The sequence below is a fragment of the Muntiacus reevesi genome, chromosome 1, assembly GCF_963930625.1.
Source record: "Muntiacus reevesi chromosome 1, mMunRee1.1, whole genome shotgun sequence".
Classification (NCBI taxonomy): domain Eukaryota; kingdom Metazoa; phylum Chordata; class Mammalia; order Artiodactyla; family Cervidae; genus Muntiacus; species Muntiacus reevesi.
The window spans coordinates 52,580,642-52,592,788 of record NC_089249.1 but is presented as its reverse complement, the minus strand read 5'-3'; the positions used below and the strand labels follow the sequence as shown (position 1 = coordinate 52,592,788).

The window sequence follows — 12,147 nt, the reverse complement described above, 5'->3', positions numbered from 1 at the left end:
TTTTAATGCACATGAAGTCACATATATGGTTGATACAAATATGAATGCAGATTACACAGAAGTTATGAGGGCTGGCTTTTTCTTAGCTGATGAACATCAACCATACTTCTCTACACACTGCTTTCCTCATTATCTTGTACAAATTCCTCCACGTCCAACTCATTCTTCAAAAGGCTACCTAACAGACCATGATATAACATGTAATGTTCATTCACTCTGCTACAGATGGACTTTTTGTTCATTTTGGTTTCCATTTTTTGCTACTTAGAACCATGTCACACTTCACTTTCTTGTTCATAAGGCCTTGCTATTGTTTTCCACTATGGGCTAAAATCCCAGCAGTGCTAACAGAATGAAAGAGTTTCCTCTAAAATCAGGAACAAGCAAGGATGCCCACTTCAAGCACTGCTATTCAACACATACTGGATGTTTTACACAGAGCAATGAGATAAGAAAAAGAAACAAATGCCACCCAATTAGAAAGAAGTAGTAAAATTATCTCTGTTCATAGATTATATCATCTCATATGTAGAAAACCCTAAAGGTAATAATAAAAAACTGTTAGAATTAACAAACGAATTCAGAAAAGAGGATCCAAACTCAACACATAAAACTCAGCTGCAGAAACAAAACAAAAAACTCAGCTGCATTTCTATATACATGAAAACATTTTTTTAATACAAAAATAATTCCATTTACATGAGCATCAAAACAAATACTTAGGAATTAATCAAGGAGATGAAAGATTTGTACTGATCCAATAAAAACTACAGAACATTGTGAATGAAGTTAAAGGCATAAATAAATGGAAACACATCCCATGTTCACTGATTAAAAGACTTAATATTGTGAAGATGTCAATACTACCACACATTCACTGTAACCTCTATCAAAACCTCACATGTCTTTTGTAGAAACAGAAGAATCCATCATAAAATTTACATGGATTCTCAACGTGACCCAAATAGCCACAGCCAACTTGAAAAGAACAAAAGTGGACCACTCTCACATCTTCATTACAAAACTTACTACAACGCTACAGTAACCAAACCATATAGGCCAAAGAATAGAGTGCCCAGAAATAAATGTTTGCACATATGGTCAAACGATCTTGATAAGAACAGCCTTTCCAACAACTAGTGGCGGGGAAACTGGATAATCACATTGAAAAAACCCAACAAAATGAGAGAAGTTAGACCTTCACTGATGCGTCTGTGAGGCCATGCTAAACAGGCAGGTCACAAGTTGGGCAGAACAGACCCAGCGTGTAACATCACACACACAAAAGTTCATTCAAAATGGATCAAAAATCTAAATGTGAGACCTAAAACTATAAAATTCTTAGGAGAAAACATGGGGCAAAATATTCATCAATTTGAACTTGGCAGTGATTTCCTGGATATCACAGGCAGCAAAAGTAGACTTCCCAAAAAATTAAATATTTTGCACATCAAAAGACATTAACAGAGTAAAGAGGCAACTTACAAAATGGACTATTCGTAAATCATATATCCACTACAGGATTAACATCCACAATATATAGAGAGCTCATAAAACTCAACAACAAAAAATCAACAATAAAATTAAAAGATGGGCAGGGTTTTCCTGGTGGGTGAGTGGTAAAGAATACACCTGCCAATGCAAGAGACAAGGGTTAGGTCCCTGATCCATGAAGATCCCACATGCCTTGGAGCAACTGAGCCTGTGCAGCCCAACTACTGAGCTTGTACTCTGGAGCCCGGGAGATGCCACCTACTGATCCCAAGGGCTACAACTACTGAAGCCCACACGCCCTACAGCCTGTGCTTGGCAGGAAAAGAAGCCACTGCCACAAAAAGTTTGTGCACTGCAAGTAGAGAAATGCCCATGCAGCAATGAAGATCCAGCACAGCCAAAAAGAAATAATTTTTTTTTTTAAATACTGATTTTTAAAAAGAATGGGCAAAGGACTTGAATCGATATTTCTCCAAAGATACAAATGGCCGATAAGCATAGGACAAAATCCTGAGTATTACTTATAGTGAGGGAAGAAAAATCAAAACTGCAATGCGGCATCGCCTCACATCCATCAGGAAGGCTACTACAGGGGGAAAAAAGTGTTGGCAAGAAAGTAGAGAAGTTAAAGCCTTTCGTACACTACTGGTAAGAATGTAAAACGAACAACCACCATGCAAAGGTGGGTCCTCAAAAATTAAAAATAACCGCATGTTTAGCACTTTCACATCTGGGTTTATACCCCAAAGAATTGAAAGCAGGGTCTCAAAGAGATATTGGGTGCACCTCTGTTAACAACAGTATAGTTCACAATAGCTAAAACGTGGAAGCAAATCTAGTGTCCATCAATGGATGGACTGATTTTTTAAAATGTAGTTTAGGGACTCTCCTGGTAGTCCGGAGGTTAAGACTCTATGTTTCCACTGCAGGGGGGCAGGGTGCCATCCTTGGCAGGGGAACTGAGATCGGGCATGCTGCATAGATACGAAAATAAAAATAGAAAAGTTTAGAGATACAATGGAATATTACTCAGCCTTAAAGGAGAAATATATGACATTCTACAACATAGATGAACCCTGAGAGCATTAAGTTCAGTTCAGTCCCTCAGTCGTGTCCAACTCTTTGCAACCCCATGAACCGCAGCACACCAGGCCTCCCTGTCCATCACCAACTCCCTGAGTCCACCCAAACCCATGTCCATCGAGTCAATGATGCCATCCAAACATGGCATCTTTTGTCATCCCCTTCTCCTCCTGCCCTCAGTCTTTCCCAGCATCAGGGTCTTTTCAAATGAGTCAGCTCTTCGCATCAGGTGGCCAAAGTATTGGAGTTTCAGCTTCAGCATCAGTCCTTCCAATGAACACCCAGGACTGATCTCCTTTAGGATGGACTGACTGGATCTCCTTGCAGGCCAAGGGACACGCAAGAGTCTTCTCCAACACCACAGTTCAAAAGCATCAATTCTTCGGTGCTCAGCTTTCTTTATAGTCCAACTCTCACACCCATACATGACCACTGGAAAAACCATAGCCTTGACTAGACGGATCTTTGTTGGCAAAGTAATGTCTCTGCTTTTTTAATTTGCTGTCTAGGTTGGTCATAACTTTCCTTCCAAGGAGTAAGCATTATGCAAAGTGAAATAAGCCCACCACAAAAAGATTTCACTTATGTGAGGTATTCAGAACAGTCAAAATCAGAGACACATAAAGAGAATGGTGGTTACCCAGGGCTGGGGGAAGAGGAATGGGGACTAACTGAACAGGTATGAGTTTCAATTTCAAAAGAAGAAGGGTTCTGGAGATGGATGGTGGCAACAGATGCATGTTATGAATGTACTCAATATCAATACACTGTAACACTTTATAAGTAGTTAGAATGATACACTTTCATGTTATGTATATTTTATGACAATTTTAAAAACTGAAAGAAAAAAAAAGAAAGCCACAATGAACTATCACTAACTCCCCAACCCCCAAATTCAACGAGAAACCACTCTGCAACAGAGAGAGTTTGTGTATCTATGTTTTAATTCTACTAAAATGTAAGATTATTTTCCAAAAAGGCAGTATCATTACCATTTCCCAACAGCAATGTACTTAAAAGTACCCTTTTCTCTTCCAGTAAGATTTTTGTTGTTATTCGCTTGTTAACTCGTGTCCAATTCTTTGTGACCCCATGGACTGCAGCACACCAGGCTCCTCTGTCCTCCACTATTTCCCAGAGTTTGCTCAAACTCACGTCCATTGAATCAATGATGCTATCTAACATCTCATCTTCTACTGCCCCCCCATCTCCTCCTGCCCTCAATCCTTCCCAGCATCAGGGTCTTTCTTTTCCAATGAGTCAGCTCTTCGCATCAGGGTACCAAAGTATTGAAGCTTCAGCATCAGTCCTCCCAATGAATATTTAGGGTTGATTTCCTTTTGGATTGACTGGTTTGATCTCCCAGCTGTCCAAGAGACTCTCAAGAGTCTATTCTAGCATCACACAATTCAAAAGCATCAATTCTTTGGTGCTCAGCCTTCTTTATAGTCCAAGGTTCACATGCACACATGACTTCTGGAAAAACCATAGCTTTGACCAGACATAACTTGCAAAGTGATGTTGCTTCTTGACCCACATACAAGTTTCTCAGGAGACTGGTCAGGTGGTCTGGCATTCCCATCTCTCTAAGAATTTTCCATAGTTTGTTATGATCCACAAAATCAAAGGCTTTAGTGTAGTCAATGAAACAGATGTTTTTCTGGAATTCCCTTGCTTTCTCCATGATCCAACGGAAGTCAGCAATTTGATCTCTGGTTCCTCTGCCTTTTCTAAATCCAGCTTGTACATCTGAAGTTCCTGGTTCACGTACTGCTGAAGCCCAGCTTGATGGATCTTGAGCATAACCCTGCTAGCATGTGAAATGAGTGCAAACGTACAGTAGTTGGAACATTCTTTGGTACTGCTCTTCTTTGGGACTGGAAAGAAAACTGACCTTTTGCAGTCCTGTGGCCACTGCTGAGTTTTCCAAATTTATATATTGAGTGTCACACTTTAACAGCATTATCTTTTAGGATTTTAAATAGCTCACCTGGAATTCCACCACCTCCACTAGCTTTGTTTGTAGTAATGCCTCCTAAGGCCCACTTTCAAACGCCAGGATGTCTGGCTCTAGATGAGTGAGCACACACTGCAGTTATCTGGGGCACTAAAACCTTTTTTGTATAATTCTTCTGTTGTATACTTGTTGTATACTTGTATACTTCTTAAACTCTTCTACTTCTGCCAGGTCCTTACCGTTTCTGTCCTTTATCATGCCCATTCCTGCATGAAACGTTTCCTTGATCTCTAGCCTTTCCCATTCTATTGTTTTCCTCTATTATTTTGCATTTATCATTTAAGGCCTCTTATCCCTCCTTGCTATTTTCTGTCTGTATCATTTCTGCCAGTCAGAACGGCACCTTTTCAGATATTTCCCGGCCATTTATACTTGTTCATCTGTGGCTTACTTCTCCATGCCCCGTGCCCACTGTTCATGCCCATGCCCATGAACAGTGTATCCCCATGAACAGTATCCCCATGCCCCCAATGGGATACTGACCCTTTAGTCACCTAGTTTGCCAATACATTGTTCTTAAATTTCTTGTATGTCCACTGACTTAATGATATCTTTTGTTACACAACTTTTTTAAACTTCTATGATCTAATGTTTGTCTTTTACATGTTAGAACAGGGGCCAGCAAAGTACAGTCTGCCACTTGCTACCATAAAGAAATACAAAGTTTTATTGAAACATAGCCTTGCCCAAGGTCATGTTACTGCAAGAGACAGTGTCTGGCCTTTACTAAAAAAAAAAAAAAAAAGAAGTCACCAATGGGTGCTATAAAATGTCAAGAAAATGGAGTGCCTGGTATGTCTCCTGTCCTGTCCACCTTCAGAATTTAAGCTCCAAAGGATTTTTGTTTTATTCATTGACATACTGCATAAAACAGTATCTCGCAAATAGTATCTACTAAACTTTCAGAATGAATGCAAGGTCCTCAAGCTTTCATATTCTTATTTAGAAACGTAACCAAATATTATAATATTTTAATAGCATTGCTATAAAAGAAAAATCCCAGAATTCCCTGGCAGTCCTGTGGTTGATGCTCCACGCTCAACCACTGAGCATGCAGGGGGCACGGGTTCCATTCCTGGTTGGAGAACTGGGATTCCGCATGTCATGCAGCATGGCCAAAAAAAAAAAATTATTTTAAAGAGGAAAAATTCCTTTTATTTGCAATATGTGATTTTATTAATTTTCATTGTTTAAAAAAAAAATCAGTGAGAATCAGTACACCACAGTTTTATAGCTGAGAAGTATCCCAATAGTAAGGTCATCCCATATGGGAAACATTTGGGGTTCAATTTGATGTCTTAAAAAAAAAATCAATAAATTGTTTTAGAGATTCTTTATATACAGGCATGAACACAGAGCACTCAAGACACTTACCGCTTACAAATTATTCTTCAGTTAACAAATCTGATCAAGGTGTCTAAGCATTTTCACCTTAAAGAATCTGATGAGGAGGGGGAACACTTCCCACTGAACTTGATAACCAACAATACATACAACTTTAGGTTCTGCGCTCAGTTTATCTACAATAAACACAAGACAACAGGCTCATTTTAGAGCTAAAACCATAGGAGACACATGTCATCTGGGGTGCTTTTTCCTCTTGTTATTTTGCTTCCAAGCATAACTTTACACTGCACTGTGAGACTACTATGTATTTTATTCAACTTAGTAAAGAAAAAAAAACTAAGCCCAAAATATAATGTATAAACTTCTGTCTATATGTCAAAGTCTTCTTAGTAAAATACTGGAGGGAAATACCCCAAGATCACAGAAAAAAATTCTCACAACCCTGTAACATTACAGTCTAACTTCTCCTACCCCACAAAATAAACACTGTCCTTTTAAACTATTAAATTACACTGAACAGCATCCATGTTTCATTGCTATGGTCAATAAAGATGGGTTAATGCTCTCACCACATCCTTGAGTCTAAGTACAAATTTTCCTTCTACTTTCTTAGACACTTTGGAAAACATGCATAACCCCTAGTAACATGCAGTAATACTCTTCTTGCACTTTCAAGGCTGACAAATTTTAAAAGTTTTTTTAGCCCTATACCATCTATATATTTCTGCTGATAGTGAACAGTGTGACATCAGGAAAAAAGATACCTGGGTATCTTACACCTAAGAAGACTACGTCTGATAAAAGCAGGAACCCTCCCTTACTAAATAAATCTATCTATAATAACCTACCACTAAGAAAAAGGTGAGATCATAAAGAAGAAAGAACAGAAAATGAACAAGGAATAACAAAGAAAGAAAGAGAAGAAAAATCTATCTCCAGGTTCTCAGTGACTGGGGTGGGGGGAAGAAAAGTACTGAAAGAAGACTCTCATGATGCCATATATATCCAGAAAAGTGTGTGCGTACAGGGTGATTACAGTTCCAAGAAGCTGGAATTTAAACCAAGACTGAGGCAGCAGCACGCAGATGAAAGGAGGCCCCTTTAACATTTGCTCCTGGAGGCCAGCAGTGCTCGGCAGTTGGCTGGAGACTAAGCCGGCCCATCCTGCGGAGCTACAACAAAGGGACGAAACAAACTCGAGTCCCCAGGGCCCCCTCCCGACAACGCGTGAAACAACTTGATAAATGACGGCTCTGTCGGAACGGGGAGATGGAGACGTCTGGGAGCAGAGGGGGATGTACCTCATTTAGGAGGCCGAGGGGGAGGGGAGCCGGAAGGGAGGCAGAGTGGCAGAGAGAAGCAAGACCACCTTATCACACAAACAATCCACCAGAGAACCTGGAAGCAAACACTCACAGCCCACCCAATATCCAGTAACTGAAGTCCTCAGAGTACACCAAGAGATCACACAAGGCACCAGGATTCTAAGGGCAAAGTTGTTACCTTCTGTGGCCCATTTTCCAGCCTCAAGGCCAAGCTTAAAAAAGCACTGTACTCTGGTTACTTCATTCATTTGGGGATGACCTGAAATATAAACTCCACCCCAGAAATATAAACCCCACCCCCACCCTGCCTGTGCCTAAAGGCTGCTGATTAGGAGCTAAAAAACAGAACACAGAGCCCAAAGTTCAGCTCAAGCCAAGGAAACTAATTAATTACCCTAAAACAGAACCGGGGGGAGCTCACAAAGGGATTCAACACTTAAACCCTCCTCCTTCCCTTCCTCTAGAGTGCGTGCAGGACTATTAACACAACCTCTCCTGCCTGATGACTGCCCTGTGTGGAGAAAACTCAGTCAGCCTGAGAAGCAGGTGTAAGAGGTACCTCCACCTGAGAGAAGAGTTTCAGAATTAGCAGTGGTTCAAACATGGGTTTTCAAAATCAGTTACCCAAAGCGTAATTAACTCACTCAAAAGGAATATAGCCTAAGCATCTGATGAAAGGCAATCAAGCACATTTACAAAGATACAACTCAAAGGTGGGGACAAACAGGAAGCTGTAAAGAATCTTACTGACTAGAGTCTTTTCAAGTCTCTCCAATGTGTCCTGATGAACCAGAAACAGGCAGTATGAAATACTGCAAGCTGCATCACTGAATACAAACTCCACCTAAAGCTTATCAAACAGCTTTGACTGTAACTAAGCATAATTAAAAGTAACTGCAAACTGCATTCCAAGAAAGTGAAATTAGGGGATTTATCTTTGCTGATGCCCAGTATCTTCAGGAATTACTGATAACTCATATACGATGGCCCCAAATCTAATTTATTACCACGTATTTCAGAGCATCTGACATACAAATTCATGGTCAGAGACACTGTATAGTCTAGGGGCCAGGACAACCAGAGAAAACAACCATTTCAGCAGGTTAAGCTGGGGGGTCCTGCTCCCAATAGTTTCATTTTCTTAGGGTCTTGTAGAAGGCAATCCAGGCAACAGATAGTCTAATTCAGGCTAAATGTATTTATGATCCATCCAGAATTTCCATTGCATTAAACAAAAACTTGTTCAGCAACCAATCTCATTGTTAATTCCCCAGAAAACTGCCTTTTTAGGCTTTGTACAGCTCAAAGGGGGCTCCAGTCTTTCTAAACGTAGCAAAGACAGAAGAGGCACTGCACCGTGAATCTCACCGTCAGACAAGCTGCAGCCAATAACCCACCAAGCACAACCCTATCCCCCAATTCTACCTCACCTTGCAGTCTTGCTGCCAATGTCTGAGTGAGGCTCGTAAATAACAGCATTCCTGTGTGTGGGCTGTCCACCTTCATCACATAATTTAAAAATGTTTATGGGTCAACTGGTCTGTGATACGTTAAGAGATTATAAGCTGGTAGTATGAAGAAATATTTGCTTGGTCACAGCTTTATTGTTTTGTTTAACTGGTTGCATAACTTTTTTAGAAATCTGGGTCTCTCACCTCTTGAACAATCAGAAGCTCTAACTCTCCCCCCATGGTTGTCTGTGACAAGATTTAGCTGCAGCTGATTCAGCTACAGAAGAGACACACACTCCCCAGTTCACCAGCTGGAACTCAGCCTACCCATCACTCCATCGGCAAGTTGCCCACCTGGCTCTGCGGGAATCCCAGCCGTCACATGCCGCTTGGCAACCTCAGTAAGCAGCGACCCAGGCTGCAGAAGGACAGGCCCGCTCAGTGCTCCTGTCCAAGGTGAGCAGCAGGTCTGGTGATGCTAGTCACTCTCCTCTTCAGGGCACCCCACCCGAAAGAACCAGTTTTCACCTCCTTTGAGAAAGTATCCCCTCCTTTAAAATGCACACAATCACATGTGAATGTTAACAACAACAATGAAATGACAGGAAGAATGTCTTAATTTTATCTTTTCTGACCAAACCAAGACATGATTTGAGTTGATATGTTACTGACCAAGTTTTAAATACCTTCATCAGTTCTCCACATAAACTTTTTCCAAACCCTGGGCGTTACACTAACAGCATTCCTATAAAAGCTGTCAACTGTTACTGACACAAATTACATATAAGTGTTTCTAAGAAGTTTTTAGATGTAGCCTTCACATACACATTGACTTTAACCAGTGATACCACTCTATCAGTTAACCCTCCAGTTTCCCATGATATGTAAGCTTCCCACTCCAAAGTCAGAGCAGCAAAGAAGCACCAGGGAAAACACCAGGCACTATGTTTGCAGGCGTCCCTAGAGCATCTAGGTCGACATGTAAGTCTTTGAAAGCTATAATCAAAAAGACAGATAAAAGCAAATGTTACTGAGGAAATGGGAAGGATGGAACCCTCACACACTGCTGGTAGAAATATAAAATGGTGCAGCCACTTGGGAAAAGTCTGGCAGTTCTTCAGGAGAAATGAATACCTACATCCACACAAAGGCTTTTATACATGATGTTCATAATAGCAGCATTATTCACAATGGCCCAACGTGAAAACAACTCAAATGCCTATCAGCTCATGAATGGATAAACAAAATGTGGTGTATCCAAACACCAGAACACTCCTTGGCAACAAAGAAGTGAAGTACTAACACCTGTGTAGCAGAGGCCCTAAGTAGAAGAAGTCAGGCACAAAAGGCCACATTTGGTACTATTCCATTTACCAGAAATGTCTAAAACTGGCAAACCCAGACACAGGAAGGAGAACAGAAGTTTCTGGAGGACGGAGTGGGAGAAGGGAGTAGCAGGTGACTGTCCAGTAGTCGGAAGTTTCTGTTAGAGATAGTGGAAAATGTTTTAGCATTGATTGCGGTAATGGCTGCACAGTTCTGTGGATACACTAAAACCAATAAATTGCATATTTTAAAAGGGCAAATTGTGTGGTTTGTGAATATCTCAATGAACTGTTACCAGAAAGAAATAAGTCTTTGAAAAAATACCAGGACGTGTAGTCTAGATTTTTTGGTTGTGATTGCGGTTAAGGTTGTTTTTCATCTTATTTTATTTTTTAATTTTTAAAAAATATGGAACGCTTCACGAATTTGCCTGTCATCCTTGCGCAGGGGCCATGCTAATCTTCTCTGTATCGTTCCAATTTTAGTATATGTGCTGCCGAAGTGAGCACTATTTTTCATTTTAAAGTAATGCTCCAATAATTCAAAATGGAAATACCTTTTTTTTAGTGTACTGAATTCAGGTTGAATAGCAGTGTATAAAAGCAAAGTACTGACGGCAGTTATTCAGCATCTATATACAAATCATTTTACACTGAGGCTCAAGAAGGAATGAACCTCCCTGAGAAATGAACGGATTCGAGCAAAGACTAGGACGCCATGGAGGATGACCTAGACCATCAACTCACTGAGAACAGGAAACGTCTGTGTAATAATCTCAGGGTCAGGCGCTATGCCTGATGCTTCACACATGCACTAGTTGTAATCCTGCCAACAGCCCTGCAAGATGGGTGTCACTATCATCATCTGAAACAGCCAAAACCAAAGAGCCTCAAGACCGGGAGAGAACAGTTCAACTCAGCAACGGAAGCTTCAGCTTCCTGATCCATGAGAGAAATAACCATGTTCCCTAAATCAGAGCAGTTTTAAGAGCTCTATGAAACAGTGTATTAAGAACCTGGCATTATTTGCAGCAACATAGAAGGATCTAGAGATAATCATATTAAGTGAAGTAAGCCAGAAAGAGAAAGAAAAATACCATATGACATCACTTATATGTGGAATCTAAAATATGGTAAAAGTGAACTATGAAACAGAAACAGACTCAAAGACCTAGAGAACAGACCTGTGGCTGCCAAGGGAGGGGTTTGGGGAAAGGGAAGGATTGGGAGTTTGGGATATGCAGATGCAAACTATCATATATAGGATGGATATACAAGGTCCTACTGTACAGGAAGTAGCCTGTAATAAATATTCAACTGAATAACATTCAATATCCTGTAGTAAACCATAATGGAAAAGAATACGAGAAAGAATGTGTATTTAACAGATACGGTAAATAGTCACTTACATTTGTTTCTTAGAAAGCCTTCAGAAAGCTACCAAAAGCATGTATAAATGATGGGGGTTATGATCCTATTCAAAGATCATCACTACTGCCATCTTCGCCAGGGCTTTCTGAGCAACAAGCTGGGAAACGCGGCATTCACAGAAGTTACTGTGTCGGCCAAACAAAGTAACAGTTAATCTGACATACATTTAATGATGTATGTTACCATAATTGTGCTAAATAATAAATATAAATGGTGGCGGTGATCGTCCATAACTATTATGACTTATATAGGAAGAGTAATTGTCTTCAGTAATTGCCATCTTCTGAAAACCACAGAGACACTGCAGCCACACCCACAGGGACAATAAAGCTTGCTGTCGTCCTCTCTCTGAACAGCGTGACGGGAGCTTAGGGCAGAACCCGACTTTCCCCAGCATCACAATCTGCCGCGCAGCCCCGCTGGGAGAGAGCTGGCAGGAAAGAAGAGGGAATCAATCACCGCCTGAGGACAGGGGCACTGGGTGCAGCGTGCTGGGCGTCGAGGGGAGAGGGTGAGAGCGTGATGAACGGGCGAGGAGACGGCTCAGAGAACCTCTTGGAGAACTGGGGGCAACGGAAGAGCAACAGATGGAATGATGGCCACAGGACCCCAGGGACAGGGTCACGGGTAGGACACAGAAAGGTAGGAGCGCACCAGCAGAATCCGTGCCCAGA

General features: G+C 41.0%; 1 protein-coding gene and 1 non-coding gene across 3 annotated transcripts in view; both read right to left on the bottom strand.

Annotated features, from left to right (window-relative positions):
• The window catches only part of CECR2 (CECR2 histone acetyl-lysine reader), a 116,490-nt gene that overhangs the window by 63,388 nt on the left and 40,955 nt on the right, over positions 1-12,147 (bottom strand). The gene's annotated exons all lie outside the window — the stretch shown is intronic.
• On the bottom strand, positions 10,446-10,552 carry LOC136156622 (U6 spliceosomal RNA). Its single transcript, XR_010661115.1, has one exon. It is a non-coding gene; the product is annotated as a U6 spliceosomal RNA (small nuclear RNA).